The sequence below is a fragment of the Lynx canadensis genome, chromosome D4 (genome assembly GCF_007474595.2).
Source record: "Lynx canadensis isolate LIC74 chromosome D4, mLynCan4.pri.v2, whole genome shotgun sequence".
Taxonomy (NCBI): domain Eukaryota; kingdom Metazoa; phylum Chordata; class Mammalia; order Carnivora; family Felidae; genus Lynx; species Lynx canadensis.
This window is the reverse complement of record NC_044315.2, coordinates 11,929,385-11,946,200: the sequence shown is the minus strand read 5'-3', so window position 1 is coordinate 11,946,200 and position 16,816 is coordinate 11,929,385. Positions and strand designations below refer to the sequence as shown.

Here is a 16,816-nt window from a genome sequence, read left to right as displayed (position 1 = left end):
ATCAGCTTTGGTGGATTTTTTTTTTTTTTGACTGTTGCTAGGAGACTATTGACCAAGGTCAAGTGCACATGCTAATTCATTAAGACTTGTTAGCAGCATCTTCTCCTGTTGACCTTCCAGTTGTATTCTCAAGCACACAAGGGCAAAGGAAACAATTGTTCCGCTGCTGAAGGAGTCTGTTTTTGTGAAGGGTTCCTGTTAAGGTATTTTGAACTGAGAGGTTGCCCCTTCGCCAGTCCACACCTCCTCAGGGAGTTCCAGCCAGCCGTAGTTTTTCCAGGATCTGAATAGCAAGGGATGGAGTTGAGATAGGATCTGAAGTCAAGTAGACAGGCTTTAGGATGGATAGATGTTCACTGAGGGCCTTGGTTTCCCCCAAGTGGATCAATCCCTGGCTGGAAGAAGTGTATTCTTGTCATGTGAGGGAGGGAGTGGTGATGGGGAGAGGGGGAGGGGAACATTGCACTGGAATAGTTAGCTCTATTCTGTTGCCATTTGTGTTCTGGAAAGGACTAGACTGTAAGCCTCCTCATCTCAGAGTGTCCTCCTGGCCTGCCGTGGAAGAGTGTACATCCCAGCATGGACCATTAAAGCCAACTTTGTTCACAAAAAGGGGGGGGGGGGTGCTTGGCAGACCCTCTAGGTCAACATCCCAGGAGATTATCCAGAGGAATAACCTGAGAACAAAGGATCTACCAGGAGAGCAAAGAGGGGCCCCAGTGTATTTCACCAAGCAGACCTCCCCGACAGGAAGCTTTCCTGAAGTCAGTGATGTGAAAGGAACAAATGTTCCTAAACCTCTGCCGTGCCGAGTACCATACAGTGATTGGGTTGAGTTGTTACACTTGTTCCCCTGCTAACACTTTCGGGTTTCATTAAGCACCAGCTGCACACAGGGCATCGTCTGTGAATAAGAAACGGGGCCCGGACGCACAGCTACGCTCTTCTGCTTCATTTTGTTGGTGAACCAGAATGAGTTTCGGTTACTGGCCCAGATCACAGATCAAAGCCTGTCTCACAATTTCTCATCAGCTCGTTCAGGAAATATCTTCAAGTTGCTCCTATGGGTCAGGCACTGTGCAAGACACCGGGGGTATAGCAGCAACTGAGACACAGGCTCTGCCTGGAATAGACACAGACCCTGCCTGTGCAGAGTTTACAAGCCACTCGAGGCTAGTCCTTCCGTGCGCCCTCAGCCAGACCCGTCCAGGCCTCCTCTGTTCACGATGCGTTCATCTGAAGCCTTATGTAGTGTCTCAGCTATCTCCCGCTCAGTAACAAATTGCCCCAGAACACTGACCTAAAACAAACCACAGTGGTCATCTCACAGCGTCTGTGGTCAGGAATCTGGCCTGGCTTGGCTGGTCCTCTCCTTTAGGGTCTCTCAGAAGCTGCAGTCAAGTGTCCCTGGCCTGCGGTAGCCTTCAGGCTCTACTGGGGAGAGACCTATTCCCGAGGTCATTTGCTTCTTGGCGGGATTCAGCTCCTCAAGGGGCTATTGGACTCCAGGCCTTAGTTCCCACCTGACTGCCAGCCGGAGGCATCCTCGGTGCCCCACGGGCACTCACCTGTAGGGCACCTTACTTGATAAAGCAAGCAAGATGGATGAGAAGGCCATAGAGGCTGATAGCAAGGTAGATGTCATAGCCTATCGTAATGCACTCACAGAGTGACAGCCCATCACCTATGCTGTATTTTATTGCTTAGGCTAAGTCACTAGCCCACGCTCCCTCCCTAAGGAGGGGATCACACAGTGTCTGGACACCCGGGGATGGGGCTCACGGGGCCATTTGCGAAGTCTGCCTACCACATTTCATGTCTGTCACATGCCAGCAAAGGAATGGTGGACTTAAAACCCGAGGACACAGCATGGCTTGTCCACCCCCAGCTGACCTTGTTGGCCTCTCCCACCTCTGAGGCTGTATCTGTTTCGTTGTCTGGCTGAGAAGAGGCGGATCTGCTGATCCGGAAGTGGCCAACAAGGCGTGAAGCAGCCTGGGTGCGTGGGCCAGCACAGACGGGAGCGGGGCAGCCACGTCGGAGGAGCTGGGACTCAGGACAGCCTATGGGCGTGGGGCACAGGAGGGATTGTCCTGAAGGATTCTTCACGAGGAGAGGATTTTATCTTTGTTCTCAAGGGTCTGCCAGTGTCAAAGGAATTTGCTATAAAGACTCCTTCATAAGTTGGAGTGGTTTTTTTTTTAATATTTTTTTCCAGTGTTTATCTTAGCATGTGAACAGGGGACGGGCAGAGAGAGAGGGAGGCACAGAATCCAAAGCAGGCTCCAAGCTGTCAGCACAGAGCCTGACATGGGGCTCGAACCCACGCACCGTGAGATCATGACCTGAGCCCAAGTCAGATGCTCAACTGACTGAGCCACCCAGGCGCTCCAGGGCAGAGCTTTTTGATCAGTGTCCTCATGATCCCCACTGAACTTTGGGGTTGGGGGTGACCTGGGCCATTGGGCATGTTGCATTCCACCCTGGAAGCATCATCCAGGCTCTGGACCCAGTGTGTTGTATGAATTTATCGCTTCCGTATACCATGATGCAGAAGAGGCTGAGAGGCACAGAGTCGAAGGTCTCATTGGACTAAGAGATCCATGCAGGAGGGAACAGCCCTTGAGGCCGGCTCTCTTCTTGTTGCCCGGACTTCTCCCTCAGGTGTGGAGTGTGGATTGATTCTTTATGCTCCCGTCTCAACCGGCCCCTTGCTGCGGGTCGTTTTCCATCACAGGTTTTATCTATTATTGATGAAGTATGGAGAAGGCAGTGGTGAATAATTAAGTAGGTTTCAGGTGCTGATTGAACATTAAAGGAAGGAAAGAATGAAAATAAGAGAGCCAGGGAAAGAATTCTGAATTCTGTGTGCCAACAGGACACTAGGTGTAGACATTTTCTGTAACTTTGCCGAAGGCCTAGTGGTTTTCTTCATAGTTTGTCTGATTATGGTGGTTCTCTGGTTAATAACTGAACATATTATAAGCTTTCCATAGCAGCAGTGAAGATTGTAATGGCTTCAGCCTGCCCTCAGTGGTTCACGAATCCAAACCAAAGCAATGTTGAAGGATGATAGTGGGGGAAATGGCTTCTCCCATGAGTTCGGGAGAGTCCACAGGTGGGGAGTGTTCAATCTGGACACTTGAGAATCAACACCCAGAGATTTTCTGTCTTTTAAATAGTTAATGGAAAGAAGAAAGCATTTGAGAGATGCCCGGTGCTGTAAATGGGCTCCTGCACTGCTCGCCATTTTGAAAGGGGCTTTCTTGAATGGGGACCGACAGCTATAGGAATTGCATCACACTGACCTGGATTATAGTAGGTGCAGTCCGACTGCCAGCAGGCATGGCCAGAAACATGGCAAGAGGGAGAGAGAAGGACACCCTGTTTCCAACCCTGGCCTGCAGAGTTGGCCACAGCACAGGAAGCCACAGCATGGGTGGATTTTGCAGCTGTGAACTGTTCAGGTCCTTGGCTTCTCTTTTTTCTACCTTGTGACCCTATCACAGCTCACTAACCAAGTAGATGCAGAGAAAGACATGTCAGCATGTGTGATAAAGGGCTTGGTGAGAAGAAAGGCTGAAGCCAGCATTAAGGCTGAGTCTCGCGGGTGCTCCGGGCCCTCCTTCTCTCTTGCACCCGTGTCCTTCCCCATTGCCATGGCTTGTTACGAGGTAGATTGGCGCCGGGAGGTCTGTGTCCCATCTTCAGCCCTCAGAACCACCCTGGCCACCTGTTTCCACGAGCTTCCTCCAGTTCGTTTTTCCACCTGCATTTGTCTTGACCTTCCTCTCCTCTGCCGAGGGCCAGTGGACATGGCCCAGCTCTTGAGCCTGACTTGAGATTACCTGTTGATTTGGGTCAAACCATGCTGGCCCTGGGTACAGCTTTCTTTGGTGTGTTTGTAGGGCTCACCTGCCACATCCCCCTTACTCGGGGTGCAGTGCAAGGATATTGGGGGCACGCAGCAAATGTACGGGGTGGCGTGTCTACCTTCAGCGTCCTGGCCTGCAGAGGCATGGGCCCTGCATGGCACCATGTGCCCAGGTGCATTCTGATGCAGGCACCGAGAGGGCCCCCGTTTCCCACCTTCCACCCCTCCTTTACACATGAGCCGCGTGCTTTTTCACAGGTTCTATAAACGTAGCAGAGTTTAGAGTGTGTGAACGTTTCTGGTTGCACCTCAGATCCGAGTTTATTTTCCCCAGAAATAGTAGGCGTCACTGCCAGAAGGGGTAGGCCGGCCCCTTCTCACAGACATCAGGTGATGGCGCGCGACCAGTGACATGCGACTGCCGGGGGCCTTTCGGGCGCCCAGGGGTTAATGCCGATGAGCCGGACACCCCGGGATGTGGTCACATCTCCTGTTACAAGTTGCATTATCGACTTGGGCATCTAACACCCTGGAAACAGTCCACCAGACGGGCGCTGAGGTCAGGAGTTAGCCTCAGCTCACAAGTAGAGGCACCAGAGCTCGCCCTGCTGCCCAGGTAGCACCTGGAGAGATGGAGAATTTTTGGATGTACCAGTTCGAGTGTCACGATGAAGAGGTAGGTGGATCCCAGGGCTTCAGAATGATGTTTGCCTCGTCGCCCTCGGCGTTCTAACCCTCGTGCTGTGAGATTGTAAATTCTCTGCGCTTCCCTCCGTGCTCAGGGTATAGGAACAGAGCGGGAGAGTGGGCATTCCCCAGGGTGGGTGGGAAATGCAGCCAGGTCCGCCTGTTGCTTGGAAGGTCAGGACGACCTGTAGAGAGAGGAGGCCGTTTGATCACGTAGATGCTGGGCTCTTTGCTTCCTCCCCGGCAGCATTGTGTTCTAATAAAAGAGTGACTGTGGGTCCCATGGCCTCCCCTTCTGTTCTCTGTGTTGTCTTTTGCTTTCACGATGCTAACGACGATGAGTGAGCTTGGTGTCTTACGCATTAGGAACTGCTTTGCTAGACAAGGTGATGGGCCTAACGTACCGTGACCAGGGCCCGGCACATAGTAAGCCTTCCAGACATGGCGGCTGTCCTTGGTAGGTGATGTGTTATTACAGCAAATAACGTGCTCTTGGCTGCATCGCTTAACGTAAACTACAAGTGACTTCGGTTTTTCCTCTTAGGGAACTCAGGTCTGGAGGTCTGGGAAGGAAAGTGCAGGTCCTTGATGGGGAAATAAGAGGTTGGCCCCCTCACTTGTCCATCACAAATTGTAATGCATTTCAAACACCCAGAGTGAGGCCCTTTCAAAGGGTAAAAGATAACCTGTATTTCCGGATGGGCTTTATCAGCTGGTAAGTTACTTCAACTTAAAATAATGACCCTGGTTAATAGTTAATTCGGCCTTTTTTTTTTTTTTTTTTTTGGGGCCTTTGAGACGGTGGCTTCAGAAGCTTAAGGCCCTTTTGATGGTAATAAAATGAATTGCTTGCTGACAATGAGAATGCCTCTCTTTGAGGAGACGCGTGCATCGCAAGGCTGTCTCTGACGTCCAAGGTGGTCCAGGGCTTGGGAGCACCCGCCCTGCTGCTCCCCCCCACCCCCCCATGGGAAAAGAGAGAATAAAAATGGTTAGAATATTTTAACCGACAGTTATCTCAAAATGTTCCGTTGGTATTAATTGAATCCATTATAAATGTGTATATAAAACACTTCATTAGGCCCAGGCTATTATCATTTTAATGACATAATTATGCCCCTACAATGTCTGTGCTAACTTTCCTACTTCACCACATTAAGGAAACAGAAATGTGCATTGATAATATAGTTTGAATTGAGAGTGAGTAATTACGGATTTCTTAACCGGTTTCAATTTTCAAAAGCACAAACATGTCTTGGAGCAAGAGAAACCTAATCATATATTTGTTTCTTTTTTTATAACTCTAACGTGGAGCAGGGCGAATTTAAAACAACTTAAATCAGTGAGGAAAACAATGTGTGTTTATTTGAGAAAGGGGATAAAGCTGGGTCAACCAAGATGCGCAGCAAAAAAGCTATTCGGGGATGCCGGAACTCGCGAAGCCCCACACAGTCCCTGGAGCAGAAGGTTACGTCCCATCACCTGCCACGGGCAACCACGCCTTTGAAATCCCATATAGAACCGGAGTGGTCAGCCTGGTGAGGAATTGAATGACCAAGTGCTTGATTATGGTCTGTTTGAAATGCTACCTTTGAGAGTTCTTGTCGTATCCACAATACTCGTCACATGAGGACGTGTGATTTGCAAGCAGTGTCGGACAAGCGAAGAGACCATGATCAAGGATCAGTGAACAGAACCCTGATCTGCACTTGGGTACTGATACTGTGTGAGCACATAAGTGCAGTGCTACGTGGGTTCAGGACCAACTCTGTGCATCAACGTATTTTGTGTCTTCTTTGTCCTCCGGTACAAAAGGATCGATGTCTGTGCGTGCTTCCCTGTGTTCGACATATTTATCAGGCTCCTGTTGTATATTTTATGGAGAACCTCGTAAAGCTTAAATAATCACATGCTGGGTTCCTCAGCTGGTTAAGCTTCCGAGCTCGTGATCTTGGCTCACGGTTGTGAGATTGAACTCTGAGTCAGGCTCTGTGCTGGCGTGAAGTCTGCTTAAGATTCTCTCTTCCTTTCTGTATGCTCCTCCCCTGCTCACGTCACGTATGTGGTCATTCTCTCTCTCTCCCTCAAAATAAATCACATCCTGCCCTCATAGTGCTTAGTAAAGCATTGTAATTAAACTATCCTATAGTATTTCAATAAAACATAAAGGAAAAACTGACGTATATAAGAACAGCACTAGTGAGGGGGCGCCTGGGTGGCTCAGTCGGTTACGTGTCCGACTTCGGCTCAGGTCATGATCTCGCGGTCCGTGAGTTCGAGCCCCGCGTCGGGCTCTGTGCTGACAGCTCAGAGCCTGGAGCCTGTTTCAGATTCTGTGTCTCCCTCTCTCTGTGACCCTCCCCTGTTCGTGCTGTGTTTCTCTCTGTTTCAAAAATAAACGTTAAAAAAAAAAAAAAAAAGAACAGCACTGGTGAAACATCAGCAATTCTCATGAGAGAGGGCTCCCACTCACCGAAGAGAATAGGAAAGATTTCACTAAAGAAGTAACACTGGAAATGAGGCTTTGGAGGCTCATGGACATGTGCAGTTGAGACAAGAACATGGATGAGGGCAGTGTACAAAAACCCTCAGGTTATATACAGGAAGCAGGAAATAGCTCAGTTTGGCTTGATGGTAGAGAATAATAACCGGAAGGGGGAAAAGTGGTGAAGAAACTAAGGCCAAACCTTGGAGTGCCCGAAGTGCCGGGGTGGAGTCTGGGATTTATTGTCTACACAAGCAGGAACCGCGGAAGTTTTTAAATTGGGGCGTGATTGCTCAGAGCTTGTTAAAATTGTATTTAAAACAAAAAATGTTTATTGTTTATTTGTTTTTGAGGGAAAGACAAAACACGAGTGGGGGAGGGGCAGAGAGAGAAGGACACACACAGAATCTGAAACAGGCTCCAGGCTCTGAGCTGTCAGCACAGAGCCCGCCACGGGGCTCGAACTCACGAGCTGTGAGATCATGACCTGAGCCCAAGTTGGACGCTTAACCGACTGAGCCACCCAGGCGCCCCTAAAGTTGTATTTTAAAATGGGAGTCAACAGGTACTTAGTGAAAGGTGTCTGGTTGTCTTAGTCAGTCTGGGCTGCTGTGTAAGAAAGACACTGCAGACTGGGTGACTTCAACAACAGAAATTGGGGCGCCTGGATGGCTCAGTCGGTTAGGTATCCAACTCTTGATTTCAGCTCAGGTCATGATCTCCCGGTTCTCGTGATATCAAGCCCCACATTGGGCTCTGCGTGGACAGCACAGAGCCTGCTTGGGATTCTCTCTCTCCCTGTCTCTCTCTGCCCCTCCCCTGCCTCGTGCACGCGTTCTCTCTCTCTCTCTCTCTCTCTCTCTCTCTCAAAATAAACATATTAAAAAAATGTATTTACTTCTCACAGTTCTAGAACCTGGGAAGTCTGAGATCAGGGTGCTTGCATGGTCAGCTACTGGTTTAGACCCCCTTCCTTATTTGCAGACGGCCACATTCTTGCTGTGTTCTCGCACGGTGGAGAGCAGAGACAGGAAGGAGGCTCTTTTGTGTCTCTTCTTGTACGGGCACTAATCCCATTACGAGAGCTCCATCCCTGTGACCTAATTACCTCACAAAGGCCCTGTCTCCTCATACTACCCCACTGGGTGCTAGGGTCTCAACATCTGAATTTGAGGGGGACACAGTTCATAGCACTAGTGAAGAAGGTCCATGAGCACTTGGTGCTTGGGTCTCATGGGGTATGTTGGTTGCTTGGTGACTTTAAAAAAAAAACTAGGGGTGCCTGGGTGGCTCAGTCAGTTGAGCGTCCGACTTCAGCTCAGGTCATGATCCCACATGGGTTCGAGCCCCGCGTCGGGCTCTATGCTGACAGCTCGGAGCCTGGAGCCTGCTTCGGATTCTGTGTCTCCCTCTCTCTCTGCCCCTCCCCTGCTCATACTCGTGTCTCTCTCTCAAAAAGAATAAATGTTAAACAAATAAAAATAAAATAAAATAAAAATTTATTCTCAGGTGCTGCGTCTCGCTCTACACAGGTGAAATTACTAAATAACCCAGTCACACATTTGGTAAAACTGTGTCATTTTTAAAGGATTATTTTCTCCTACCTTTTGTCAGCGTGGAATTCTTGTCACTGAGTTTCCTTGGAAGAAATGACCAACGTGTGCTGGGACTGGTCAAGGTTGGCTCGAGCCAGCCGGAGTCTTTCACCAAGGTCCTCACGGAAGGGTATCTCGGTAGGTCTTGGGGTGGCTTTGTTGTAAATTAACGCCTGCGTATGCACCTGATTCTTTTTTTTGTAACTCCCTCGCCATGATAGCATCACTCTCAACCCTCGCGCTGCAAGATGCTGTCTGGACTGGGAGACAGCGGGCATGCCAGAAATCACACACGGTTGTTGTATATACCCCCAGCCGTAGCCGGGAATGTGCGGTTCTCACCAAGATACCAGTAAGAGTCTGGGGGCCTATAAATTAGTTTAGAGCCTATTGTAGTATGATTTTAGAGAGCCTTCTACGTGCTTTTTAACTTTAGCCATGTGTCAAAGTTTAATAAGGAAGGAAACGAGAAGAGGGAGACGAGGAAAGCATCTCCATGGGTACGTGTTATCCTGGTGAGCACTCCCCCGTGGGGGGAAGTGATTGTCGTTGCTGCTGGAATCTTAAAAGACTCGTCAGACGTTGGTTGTGTGCCTTGTGCATACACAGGCCCTGAGCTGGTGCGTGCCTTGTGCATACACAGGCCCTGAGCACGTGGTCGCCGATGAATCCTCATGTCCGCCCCAGGAGGTGGGTAGTAACCGGTTTCCTCAATTCTCAGGAGGATCAGAGAAGGATGAGTAACGGCGCCGAGTCAGAGCAGTGAGTGGGAGAGCGGGATTCAGATGCTGGCCTGCCCGCTCCTGCGGCTGGAGCCTTCTGCTATCTTGAAACCTCGAGAGCTTTACTTGCTCTGCCACATTATAAAATTAAAACATGCCAGCCTTCTTCTTTGTTCTTTATCCCAGCCTCTTTCCAAGGACAAATGGACCTTATGTTCCCTAGACTCACATTGTGCTTTTGGAAACAGACCCTAATATTGGAAGGCCAGATCGTGTTGAATATGAAGACCAGATCCTGTGTCTTAGGAATTTTTTATTTCCACCAACCAACAGGCCTCCCTCCTCTACTCGTGCATTCTGACTCCCTCTCAAATAAATAAACATAAAACAAAAAGGAGGACCAAAATTTCCAAGTATGGGGAGAGGCAAGAGGGGATTTAGTTAGAACCTGATCTTGAGAAACAGTACTAGAAATTATAAACAGAAGTTTAGTTGCTTTATCTTTTGACTAATAACATGTAGGTTATAATTTCACCTACCTGTGAATTCTTTAAAAAAAAATTTTTAATGTTTTATATTTATTTTTGAGACAGAGACAGAGGATGAGCGGGGGAGGGGCAGAGAGAGAGGGAGACACAGAATCCGAAGCAGGCTCCAGGCTCCGAGCTGTGAGCACAGAGCCTGAGGCGAGGCTCAAACTCATCAACCTGGAGATCATGACCTGAGCCGAAGTCGGATGCTCAACCAACTGAACCGCCCAGGCGCCCCTCACCTACCTGTGAATTCTTAAAACAAAGGAGAAGTATTGATTTGAGGAGTTGTAACTTAAAAACAAAAAAAAAAGCCATCGAATGTATGTAGTAGAACCCTTCTTCAGTTCACATGGTGACATCTGCAGCGTGATCCAAAGGGATCCTTCTCGCCGTAAAGAGGACGGTGTCAGCAAAGACATGTGAGGGCTACTACAGTTTTCTCAAGGGCCTCCCTTAATGGATTTGATATTCCAGTCATGCTTTCTCAAAGCACCCCTGGTCCCATCCTTCTTGCTAGGTTAGCGTCCGCCTCGTGAGCTGGTGTTACTCCACCAACTCTCCCAGTTATCCGTGGCTGGTTGGAGCAGTCCTCCAACGGGGCCCGTTGCTTCGTTCTAAAATCCTGCTTTTTATTTACCGTAGAAGTACTCGCTCTTCTGCTCTGCAGCGTGCCTGTAGGCTTCTGGCTTTCCGTTTTGTTTTCTTTGTGGCCTTGTAGCACCACATGGTCCCAAGAGCCCCAACAGAGACCAGCCGCCAGAGACGTGGGCCGGAGAGAGGGGTCGAGGTGGACAGTGACGTCGTGGGTGGTCAGCTGAGTGGCGGCTGCTTTTGGGTTACTGTGACTTTTGTTCTCCTCGAGGACCCAGTGGCCACTGCTTTCAGAGGACACCCTGCGTTTGTGTGTCCGTCTGTCTCCCCTGCTGAGCAAGGGGCTCCCTGGGTGCAGGCCAGGGGTCAGGGCCTCCTCAGACGCTGTCAGAATTTCCATGTTCAACAAATGAATGAGCGGTCCCAGTGGAACTCTCCTTGGTGTATCTTGTGAGTGGAGTCTCTCCAGAAGTCTCTTCAGATCTCTGTATGTCTCTAGGTCGCTGCTTTGTGCTCCGTCCTCGGGCTTTTCTGAGAAGAACACTGTCTACTTGGAAAGAGCCAGCGGACCCTTTGGTTTGGGGGGTGTTCTCATTATCATCCAGTCAGCTTTTCCAGGCCGTAGTCTTCTCTTCATGCATATGTCAAGGGAGAGAGGATTAAGGGAAGGGAAGAGCAGAAAGTGTTAACTCGGTCCCTCAGTTCTTTGGGTTTGCAGTCCAACTGAGGAAACAGTTACTAAGTGCCTAGATTGACCTTCTCTGCTGAAGACAACAGGCCAGTGGCTCACAAAGAAAACCCCACCCTCTGGGCAGAGAGTAGGTGCTGGCTACTTGTCATCAGCGAGGCTGCAGTGACTTGTCCTTGAGCGCCAGCTCATTTCCCACTTTCCTGCAGAGCTGCTCGACCTCCCTGCCTGTTTCCAGAACATTCCCTCCACTCCCCATCCCATCCTGCTCCATGAAGGCTGCACACTTTTCAGGATTCAGCTGAAGTCTCCCCTTCCCCATAAAGCGTTGCACGTATACGCCTCCCCTCCTGCAGAATTGCGCCCTCCCGGCCCCGCGTCCCATGTACAGGTGAATATCCCTGCCACAGCCCTGCCTCCGCACGTCTGCCTCCCCCCCTCATCTGGAAAGGGATATAGGACAGGACCACAGCGTCTCTTTCCTCTTTGTTTAGCAAGCCAGTATCAAGAACAGAGGTAGGCACAGAAATGCCTGTTGAAGGAATAAATGAATAATAGTTCTCTGCCCGCTTTGCTTCCCTGCACATATCACCTCTCCCGCCAGCAGGTACAGCGTGTGCCCCCGGGAGATGTTCGATTGGAAATGAAATGAGTGATTGGCTTTCCCTCTGGATGCTTCTGTATCCTGAGGCCGTCTCCAGCCTAACAAAGGGACTATCCATCTCTTGCCCTGGCCCTGAGGAACCAGACTCTTCGAGCTGAGAGCTCTGCTCTGTGGAGCCCCAGAGCTGTGGTAGTAAAATTCGGACCGTGGTTGTGGAGAATCTGCTAGAACACCACCTGTAGAAGACAAGCAGCTTAAGATCTCCTGCAGTGAACCAGAACAGGGAGTTACTGAGTCGTCTTTGGACATCACAGACGCCTCCTTACAGACGCCCTGTGTGGCACTTTGTGAATTTCCACGCCCACCTTTGCTTCCCATCCTTGGTCTCATTGACTTAAAATGGAATGTCGAGTCAGTGACCCAGAAGGCATGAGACTTCAGACAGAGAAATACATAATAATAACTCACTTTTTGTATCATATTTTATTGGTTACACTTTGCCTCCAGTACATTCTTTGAAAGTAAAAAGTGTTATCTAGTTTCTGGTTTTCTCTCTACTTTAAAAAAAATTTTTTTTAACATTAATTTATTATTGAAAGACAGAGTCAGAGCGTGAGCAGGGGAGGGGCAGAGAGAGAGGGAGACAGAATCCGAAGCAGGCTCCAGGCTCCGAGCTGTCAGCACAGAGCCCGACGCGGGGCTCGAACTCACAAACCGCGAGATCATGACCTGAGCTGAAGTTAGACACTCAACCAAGGTGCCCAGGCACCCCTCTCTACTTTTGAGAGTACAGCAAGGCGGGAGCTGGCAGTGAGGGGGCAAAGGGCTTGTAAAGCAGACATTTAAGTCAATACTAAACACCTTTGTTTAGGCTCCATGGGGGCTGTGCCAGCCCTGAAGGCGCTTGTCCACCTTGACTTTGTCAGCAGTGGTGTGGGGAGTGGTAGGTTCCCACCAGGTGGGGGGGCCTTTCGTTTGCAGACAGCTTGTAGCTTCAGAAGAGCTTTGCTGGAGCTCAGGTCAGAGTTCGAATTCAAAATGCAAGTTTAACATTCCACACGTAAGATCATAGGAGTGCTATCAGAAAAGGGCTTCAGGGCACCTAGGTGGCTCAGTTGGTTGGGTGTCCAACTTTAACTCAGGTCAAGATCTTGCGGTTCATGGGTTCGAGCCCCGTGTTGGGCTCTGTGCTGACAGCATGGAGTCTGGAGCCTGCTTCGGATTCTGTGTGTGTCTCTGTCTCTGCCCCTCCCCCCTAGCACTTTGTCTCTCTCTCTCTCTCTCTCTCTCTCTCAAAAATAAACATTAAAAAAAGGAGGGGGCATCCCATCGGCCAGGAAACAATAATGAAGGAGATCAGTGGTTGACCTGCTTTCTGCAGGTTGGAGAATATGGTAAAGCTGGAAACGACACTGAAGGCATTTATTCAGCAAATGTTCACTGAATGCCTACTGTTGATGAGCCCCACCGCCAGGCCCTTGGATTCCAAAGATGATTAAGATAAGATCCCTGCCAGAGTTCTTGAGAGAGGGCAGACACACACATAATTACAGAACTTGACCCAAGCCATCAGGGGAGAACCGTATACCGTGAGTGGAGTCTGAGAAAACTTCAGCAAGATAGGTACTTTCAAGTTCAGCATCGACGGTGGGAAAGAACGTGGGAGAACTCTCTAGATGGAGGTCATTAACTGCACATGCAAATGGAAAAGTGAGTGAGCTTAGTTGCATGCAGAAGGCTAGAGTGTGGTGCCCTGGGGGGAAGTGGTCCCTGATGAGGGCAGTGTGGGTCCCTCCTCTCCCGCGTGCCCCAGCAGGCTCCGGGCGCTGGTCACGTCACCTCACTGTGGGGTCTGCCCTGCCTCTTCCACATTCCAGCCTGCTGTCTGGATAACCTACATTCTCACAGCATCCTAAGATGACCCCATGTTCCCAGTGTTGCAACGAATCCGTTTTTAGAAGATTTTCAAGAGAAGATGGTTAGATGAGGAAATAGGAACCGAGGGGCTCTTTTGAAGATTTTTTTTCTTTTTTCTTTTCTTTCTTTCTCAAGTGGAGGTGTAACACAGCCCTCAAACCAAGCAATTAAAGAAAAACCAGCTGTACTAGCTTCCCAGGGACCAGACCCTTAAAATCTTTGCGACAGAGGAAATTACTGGGGGGAAAACCTAGATGTAAATATCTAAGGAAGCTCTTCAAATCTGAAAAACTGGGAAACTTTAAAGGCCCTGTAATCTCGTGAGGACTTTCCTGCATTAATTTTGAGTGGTCCACACTAAGCTAACCTCAGCCAGTACCCCTCAGCTCTCTTGGGCGCCAAATAAAAACTTCTGCGTGGGATTTTTTTAAGGCATGTAGGACTCGGTTCTTGCGTCCAGGGGCTGTGGAATTAGGGGGTCCTTTACGTCTGCTCTTACCCTGCACCCACACTCTTGGCTTCACTGGGCAGAGGCTGATTTCTGCCTGTGAATGATTAACAAGCTCATTGGTCCTCATTTCCCTGCCCAGAATCAGCTCTGTGGGCATGGAAATCAAATCCAGGCCTCACAGGAATAGCCTCAGCGTGAATAAAACTGCATTTCACCACATCATCGTCCAGGTCATTTGGTGCCCCCTGTGTTTTCCTGTAATCCAGACTTTCTGGAAAAGATGTATTTTTTTTTATGATTTCACATAATGCTCATTGAAGTCCCATTATTTATTTATTTATCTACTTACTTATTTATTTTAATGTTTATTCTTGAGAGAGAGAGAGAGTGAGTGAGCAGGGGAGGTGCAGAGAGAGGAAAACACAGAATCCGAAGCAGGCCCTAGGCTCTGGGCTGTCAGCACAGAGCCCGACGCGGGGCTCGAACCCACGGACTGCGAGATCATGACCTGAGCCGAAGTCGGACGCTTAACGGACTGAGCCGCTCAGGTGCCCCGAAGTCCCACTGTGTATTAATGTACCCCCTCCCCTACTCAGCACAACCAATCTTGTGGAACATTCTCCTTTTCCATGCAGAGGTCCTGTGCCGCTGTTTCTATCTCGGTTTTCCCAAGGGGGCCAGTTGCAAGAGATCAGAAACAGATTCAGCTGTCACTGGTTGACCCGGCTTCCGTTGTCTGGGACGTACCTCCCCTCACACGGCCCCGCTTCTTCAGAGAACAGATGGTCACGTGGGTTCCGTTTTAGGCTTTCTATCAGACTTCAACAAATGGTGAAGCGGGGTATATCCTTGCCGTCAGAGGACCTCGGCTGCTGCTTTCTTCAGCATCCCTGTGGCTTGCCTGAAGATGCCCTTCATCTGTCAGGATTTCAGGAGAACATGCAGAGATGTCTGGGTACTGGCTGGGGAGGGTTTCCAGCGCCCGTACTAGTCCCACCCTCCGGCCTGCTGGCTTGATTTTTTGGCTGTTCACTGGGAAGGTGTTTACGGAGCACATGCTGTGTTGGGCCCTCACCTGGGGCTTCCTGTTCCCCGTCCAGCAAGACCTACCTGTGCCACCACCAGAGGCAGTAACACACCTGATGGGGACCATATGCCCCGAGGCTATGTTTCTACCCCCTATTTTCAAACCTATCATGTAATAAAGGATTTTTGAACTGTTTCAAGAGCAGCCAAGGTCATATTGTTTGGATGCTGAAATTTCTCTGAATTTTCAATGGCCTGTGGATTAAATCCGAAAAAAATACTTGAAATCTGGACTAGAGAAATACAGGTGGTGTGGTTTCTGGTCATCAGTCCCAGCTGCCACGTTCAGGGTGCCTGGGTGGCTCATTCGTTAACATCTGACTTTGGCTCAGGTCGTGATCTCACGGTCCGTGAGTTCGAGTCCCACATTGGGTGAGTTTGAACCCCGCTTCGGGTGAACACGAGCCCCGCTTTGGGTAAAATACGAGCCCTGCTTTGGGTGAGTCCTGCTTCTCTCTCCCTCCCCCTCACCCTCTCCCCCTCCTGGGATTCTTTCTCTCTCTCTCTCTCTCTCTCTCTCTCTCTCTCTCTCTCTGCCCCTTGCTCATTCACACGTGCTCTCTCTCACTCTCAAGTAAAAAAAAAAAAAAAAAAAAAATGAAAAGTAAAAATACCTGTTTGGGGGCACCTGGGCGGCTCAGTTGGGTAAACTTCTGACTTCAGCTCAGGTCATGATCTCACGGTTCGTGGGCTCCAGCCCCGTATTAGGCTCTGTGCTTACAGCTCAGAGCCTGGAGCCTGCTTCGAATTGTGTGTCTTTGCTCCTCCCCCCATCTCAAAAATAAACATTTTAAAATGTTTAATTAAAAAATACCTGCTTTCATTTTTCCTTTTCCATTCAGGTAATCTTGGGCAGGTGGTTTTGTAAGACCATTAGTATCCAAAGTCTTTGTCAGAATTTTAAAAACCACAGACTCATGTGTATCCCCGTTAGCTTTATTCGTTTAGGACTCTATTCACCTTTTGCTACGTTTTAACACTTGGCCCAAGGAGGAACAAAATGGCAAAGCTATAAAAGTTTCCTTTAAAAACATGGTGGGAGGGGTGCCTGGGTGGCTCAGTCGATTGAACGTCCACCTTCGGCTCAGGTCACGATCTCGCAGTCTGTGAGTTCGAGCCCGCGTCGGGCTCTGTGCTGGCCGCTCAGAACCTGGAACCTGCTTCGGATTCTGTGTCTCCTCTCTCTCTGCCCCTCCCTGCTCATGCTCTGTCTCTCTGTCTGTCTCTCTCAAAAATAAATAAACATAAACGAAACAAGAAAATATGGTGGGAATCTAAAAGAGCTCAAGGGGCGCCTGGGTGCCTCAGGCGGTCGAGTGTCTGACTTTTGATTTTGGCTCAGGTCACGATCCCAGGGTCTTGGGATCCAGCCCTGCGTCAGGCTCTGCACCGAGCGTGGCGTCTGTGTAAGATTCTGTCTCTCCCTCTGCCCCTCCCCACCTCTAAAATGAAAAACATGAACAGAAATAAAAGAGAGCTCGAAAAACGCAGGCCTTTTATGTACTGTTGGTAGCTTCTCTGCAAGAAAGTTTTTCACTGAGGAAGCGTTTGTTCGGTTCTGTGGGGCCCTGTCCTCTGGCCCC

General features: G+C 49.5%; 1 protein-coding gene across 8 annotated transcripts in view; it reads left to right on the top strand.

Annotated features, from left to right (window-relative positions):
* APBA1 (amyloid beta precursor protein binding family A member 1) overlaps positions 1-16,816 on the top strand; it is a 208,396-nt gene that overhangs the window by 152,454 nt on the left and 39,126 nt on the right. The gene's annotated exons all lie outside the window — the stretch shown is intronic.